Consider the following 6502-nt stretch of genomic DNA (forward strand, 5'->3'; position numbering starts at 1 on the left):
AGTGTTCTTTTGTCCTTATACATAGTTGTTTTACGCTCAGTAAGATATTCACAAATCCTTTCTCCTAAGTTAACGACATAAAGAATTAAATAATTTGAACAAAAAGATGAATATCCGCCATTTTGAATCGCCATTTGAACTTTTAACTTACAGCTGCACCATCATTCAGTTGTAGAATAGTGAGATGCAGAGGGAAAAAGACAAATCTGCTCTGTATGGATATTTGCAAATGTAAAATCCTAAACAAAAAAGAACATAGAAACAATAAACAAAAAAGTCAGAGAAAATTCGAATTAAGTGTAGAAACGACTAAATTTTCTGAGTTAAACTAATAATGTTAGCATCCTATTATATGTTTTATAGTTTTATTATACTCAGCTAGAAACTCACTCATTACATCTCCATTTTGAACGACATTAAGAGAAAATTAGAAAAATTGTATGTCCGCCATTTTGTATCGCCATTTTGACCTCTTTAACGCCATTTTCATGAAGGCCAGAATATTTTTTCGGATTCAGCATACTCAAAATAGGTTAAAAAACTATGCTGGACCAAATAGTAATTATTTGCCGTTAGAGATTATTTCTAGCCTTCTTTTTAAAAATTAGGACCAGACTGTAAATAATGATAATAATAATCTATTTTGTGATGAATAAATGATTAATTTAAAAATATGAAATATGATTTTTTATATTTCAGAATTTAGAAGCATCAGACATAAATCAGTTGAATTCTTATCCTATTTTAGGAATTGTAGTCTTGATTTTGACTTGTCTCAACGTAAGAAAACAGAAACTGTTTATTAGGAAACATTTTTTTCAATCAATTTCCAAGGCAAAAAGCAACAGTAAGCATTATTTACATTACATTGCATTCAGTTGTAAGTAAGATCTTTTATTAAGAACAATAAGGCAAAAATGTTGAATCAGGGAAATACCAATTTTAAATAAGGGAATACTCAGTATAGCGTATGAAATCTGAGGTTTTCTTTAGCCTATTATTTCGTTCTTTTCTATTTTTTATTCAGCCTATCATGTTGAATTTTATTTTACATGTATTCCTGTAATAGCCAATCATGTCTTTCTTTCGGTGTTCCCTCGACGATGACAAACGAAAATATTTCAACTGGGCTCATTTTATTGTCGGGGTTTCTGTCCATATTTTAGCAGGTAATATCTCAAATAAAGCTTTTCAGAAGGTTGAGATTCTTAAATAAATAATAAAGTATGTAAATAGAAATAAATTGAATCACATGAACTCGGGCAGTTTTTGTAGTAAAACTAATTTAGTAAAATGTGGCATTCATTTCAGTGATTAACATAGTTTTTAGTCTCCAATTGACAAAAGCTAGAGAAAAGATAGGAGGTACATACGCAATGTATGTGTATATTGCTGTATTTGTTCTATTCGAAGTTATGTTTGAAATTCTGAAGATGAGGGAACGCACTCAAACTGCAGGTAGTCTCTCTCTCTCTCTCTCTGTATGTGTTTGAAGTGAATATTTCTGATATAATTGTTTTGATAACCCTGCCTTATTTTAATAATTGTTTAATTTCCTTTTTAAATATAGATGCGAAGAATGCAATAAACATGACAAATATGGATCACAATGGGAAGTCTGAGAATTAGACCCCAAACAGGAAGGTATCTTTATTTGATTAAAGGCCTTAAATGACTGAGAATTTAGGCCTTAAATGACTGAGAATTTTAAGACACATTAGACAATTGATACATTGAAAGTTCCATCGATATAAAAAGAGTGACTACAATATTTAACTTATGCAGATTTGCGTGTATCTTATTTTAAAGTCTCAAAATAAAAAGTATTCACACCTGAGTGCTTCTCACACCATGCTATATAAACTATCTGCTGACCATTGTCCATGTCTAATTTAAAACATAATAGTTATCGCTGAATTATCAAGTTATTTTCAAATTTGTTGTCAAGCGGTGGGATTCAATTATTAAAACTTATAAAACAGATTTCCTTTAATCATAAAAATAATATATAGCAATGGGAGGGTATTTAAACCCTCGTAGCTTTTCGGCTAATTCGGAAATTGACCCTCATCCATCACATCTCTAAAAGATGCTTGGATGAGGGTTCCATTTTTCCTCATAGAGCCTCTAGGCTTTACTCAGGTTTAAATGGAATCTTCAAAGATATATGTGACAACAAATTTAGAAAATAAGTAACAACAAATTGAGCAAATTATAAAATAAAGGTAACTAGAAGTATATCAATACAATGATCCTACTTGAATGTCCCCCAAGATCAAGGATGAGAATTCCACTATTATGAAGAAGAAGCTCGCAACACAGTATCAGCAAAGGAATTTGATAAATCTCTTCTGTAGAAAGTATAAAAAGTTTTTGCGTTAGCCCAATTAGCAGTTTCAAGAATTTCTGCTGAGGTGAATGCACTTCTATAAGAATGTGCTGTAAATATATTATCATCAATACCAGATCTCTTTAAAATTTCTTTTAACCAACGAGCCACAGTGCTTGTTGAAATTTCGTTAAAAGTTTTAAATGAAAAAAATAATTTCTGATTTTCGTTTCTCTTGAGTAAAGTGTGTAACACACAACACCTCTTATCTGGAAAAGAACTGATATTTACTTGCTGAACTTCATGACCTGGTCTTGAAGTTTTTTGTAATTCATAAATTGTGAACATTACGTATTCACCATGATCAGCCATTTGATTTTTTTTTTAAAGAAACTAGAGTTTGAACTCTCTGGGCTGTAGTCAAAGCAATCAAAGAAGCTGTTTTCAAAGTTAAACGTTTTAGATCCAAATTCTCCAATGGATAAAGTGATTTCAAATACTCGAGCACTTAACCAACATCCCAAAGTCTGCTATATTGGTTTCTTATTAAGAAAAACACCTTTCAGAAATCTTATAATTGTTGGATCTTGGTTAAAAGAGAAATTTCCACACACGGACAAAGTTTGAACAATTGCAGCCTTATGAGAATTATTAGTATGATAAGAGAAATCATTTTCTGCCCACCATGAAAGATAATTTATGATCTGATTGCAAGAGGGTTGCAAGGAATTAATTATTTCTCTGATTGCACCAAATGACCCACTTATTCCAAATAAAATCATACTTTGTTTGTGCTTGGTCTCCATGAGTTTTTGATATATTCAATAGACTTCTCTGATGAGCCTCTACTTTTGAGTTTAAGCCTGACACAGGACAGGCGAAAAGAAACATCTTTTCTTTGTTCATAGGATACAACTGATTGCTGTGTGCTAGACGTAACAAATTGGTTATTACTGGTAATCGAATGGGGTTCCCTATTAACCTCCCTAGCACTGACTGGATGCCCAACTTTGGAACAATCAGAATTGCTTTTCTCACCTTGTCTTCCTCCAGTTTTTGCAGAATTCTTCCAATTAAACTGAAAGGAAGAAAAATAGAAGGATTTAATTGAGTCCAAGATATAGAAAATGCATCAGATGTAATTGCCATTGGATCTGGAAACCACGAAACATAATTATCTAACTGTTAATTCAATCTAGAGGCAAACAAATCTATATCAGGTTGAAATGATGCTTCACAAATATGATCAAAATTATCTTCATCAAGTTTCCATTCTGTGGAGTCACTAAATGGCCTTGATAAATAATCTTCACATTCTAAAATGATTTTATCCAGTTTTTCATCAGGTAAATATACTTTGAATTCAACAGAATCAATAATGTGCCCTAAGTAAGACAGTCTGGTTGATAGCACCAACATAGACTTTTCTCTATTTACACTGAATCCTTTTTTTGTGATAAATTCACCAGAAAATTTGCATTTGATTTGCATGCTTCAAAACTATCAGCTTCAATCAGAGAATCATCTTTATAGTAAAAAGGAGAAATCCCTTGTTGTCTCAGATAAGCAGAAACCGGTTTCATTATTTTGGTAAAGACTCTGGATGCAGAAGCCAGTCCAAAAATCAGAGCATTACAATGATATAAAATTCCATTCCCCCAAAATTTTGAATACTTCCTGTCCTTGTTATTAACAGGCACTGACAAATAAGCATCTTTTAGATCAATACTAACAAAAAATGAGTTTTTCTTAACAGATGATAAAACTGAATCCAAAGTCTCCATTTTAAAATGATGATATTGAACAAACTCATTTATTTTTTTCAAATTTATTACTGGTCTATATTTACCATTCTTCTTTTCGACTATAAAAATGTTCGAAATGAATTGTCCTGAATCATAATTCGAAACATTGGTTGCATTTTTTGTTAAAAGATCTTAGACTTCATTGTCAATTATTTCAAATTGTTCTTTATTAAACTTAATTGGGGTTGGTACCTTCTTTTGAAATGGTGTACTCTCAAATTCTATTCTATATCCTATAATAGTGTCCAAGGTCTAAGGATCTTTAGTAATTTCTTTCCATGTGTCTAATTTTTTTGCTAAACCACATTCAATAAATGCTGAACTTTAAATATTACTTACATTCAGTATCCTTGATATGTCTTTCTTGGGGCTGTTCCCCTGTAGCCTCTTGACCGTCCATTTCTTCCCCCTCTGTATGAACCTTGTGCTCTGCCTCTGTACCTGCCTCTGAAGTTTTTTGAATTGTTTAAGTTTCTCTGATTAACCATATTTTGACCTGCAATAAGTTGCTTGTTAATTTAAGAGGCCTCTGTTCTGATGGGAATAAAGTTTTATCCTCAATAGGTGTTAATGCCGAACACAATTTTTGGAATTTTTTATAAACATATGGTCGTAAAATATAACGACGCCTGACGTTTGTTTCTTACATTGCATTACAGGCTAGAGTGATGGCATCAGAAACATGTTTCTTTGCCTCGTGTTTCATGTCTAAATTATTTTTCTTAAACATTTCGGCCATTTCGTGCTTCTTGAATTGTTTTGTCTCTTTGCTGCACATTGACAAACAGATTATTCCAAATTTTAGAGTTAATAAGTGGGGGTACTAAGTTTTTACAATTTTCAATTTATTTCTTCCAAATATTTTGACACATCAGCTTTCTGTTCTTCCATGTGTGCAACCCATTTTTATAAATTTTGCCAAATTATCAGATACAGAACAAAATTTTGTCTCATCCTCAAACTTTTTCGGCATAGAAAATTAGTTAGTATCTTCGTCAAAAATTACTTCTGGATCATTATCCACCGAAAAAAAGATCAGATTGATCGAAAGTTTCTTTTTCCCTCGGAAAAAATTCTTCTATCGTATCTTAGTTTTCAAAACCTTAAGTACTCGCTTCGTTATTATTTGGATTTTCTGAACGTTTAAACAGTTCTTGGAGCATAACGTAAATTTGAGAAGAATTTAACTCTTCCTTTTGTTTTTTGTTACCTGTCATAGGGACATCGTCATTTTTTCGTTTTGTAGATTTCTTACTAGCTGGCTCTTTGCCTTTCTTGATTTTACTTGGGCCTTTCCCAGGCCCGTTGCTTGCAGCAGCATTAATGGGGTTCGAGTTACTGTTAGCAACACTTGCACTTCTTGTGGTAGGGTGATCATTCTCATCAAGTTCTTCCTCCGAGGCAAAAAGTTGCACTATGTCAGCATTTTGTTCATCCTCCGAACTTGATTCCGATAAATTTCTATGCATAGTAAGTTAACTCGCAACAACCCAATAAAAATAATATTTTTAACAACTGATCAACATGAAGATACAAATGTACTTATGTCTAACTGATAAATTATAATTCTACTTTGATCAATGTGGTATTCTGACTTATACACATATACAATTATCACATCAGATTGACAAATACAGTTTTTATGGTATGTTGTATGTTTTAGCAAGATTTACGTTAAGGTATATATATATATATATATATATATATATATATATATATATATATATATATATATATATATATATATATATATAGAAAGCACAAAGAAATTCACTTTTACATGGATACCCACTTCCGCCCCAGCCCGGGGTTGAACTCTCGACCTTCGGAATCTGTCTCCTAGCAGTGCAGGAACAGCGCGCTAGACCGCTCGGTTATCTAGGCAAGTTAAAAACTTGCTTTCGATGCCGATGGAATTCTCGCGGCGCTGTCCTACACTACACGGTCATTGAGAATAGAAGTGAGATACAGTTATTTGGACATAAGTTTTAACAGAGGATTGTTACCAATACATGTTGTAATGAAATTAATTATTATTTATAAAGCACATTTTACAACAACTCTTAAACTAACATAACTGCCCTAAGTGAAGAAATATTAATATAGAAAGCACAAAGAAATTTACTTTTACATGGATACCCACTTCCGTCCCAGCCCGGGGATGAACTCTCAACCTTCGGAATCTGTCTCCTAGCAGCGCAGGAACAGCGCGTTAGACCGCTCGGCTATCTAGGCAAGTAAAAACTTGCTTTCGATGCCGATGGAATTCTCGCAGCGCTGCCCAACACTACACGGTCATTGAAAATTGAAGTGAGATACAGTTATTTTGAAATTAGTTTTAGCAGAGGATTGTTACCAATACATGTTG

General features: G+C 32.6%; 1 long non-coding RNA gene across 1 annotated transcript; it reads right to left on the bottom strand.

Moving 5' to 3' along the window:
• Positions 1 to 2251: 2251 nt before the first annotated feature.
• On the bottom strand, positions 2252 to 4662 carry LOC134280637 (uncharacterized). Its single transcript, XR_009994939.1, has 3 exons — positions 4474 to 4662; positions 3368 to 3407; positions 2252 to 2351 (listed from the first exon to the last, which is right to left on the bottom strand). It is a non-coding gene; the product is annotated as an uncharacterized LOC134280637 (long non-coding RNA).
• Between the last annotated feature and the right edge of the window lie 1840 nt (positions 4663 to 6502).

The sequence above is a fragment of the Saccostrea cucullata genome, unplaced genomic scaffold (assembly GCF_032062105.1).
Source record: "Saccostrea cucullata isolate Sc308-1 unplaced genomic scaffold, CSIRO_AGI_Scuc_v1 ctg842, whole genome shotgun sequence".
Classification (NCBI taxonomy): domain Eukaryota; kingdom Metazoa; phylum Mollusca; class Bivalvia; order Ostreida; family Ostreidae; genus Saccostrea; species Saccostrea cuccullata.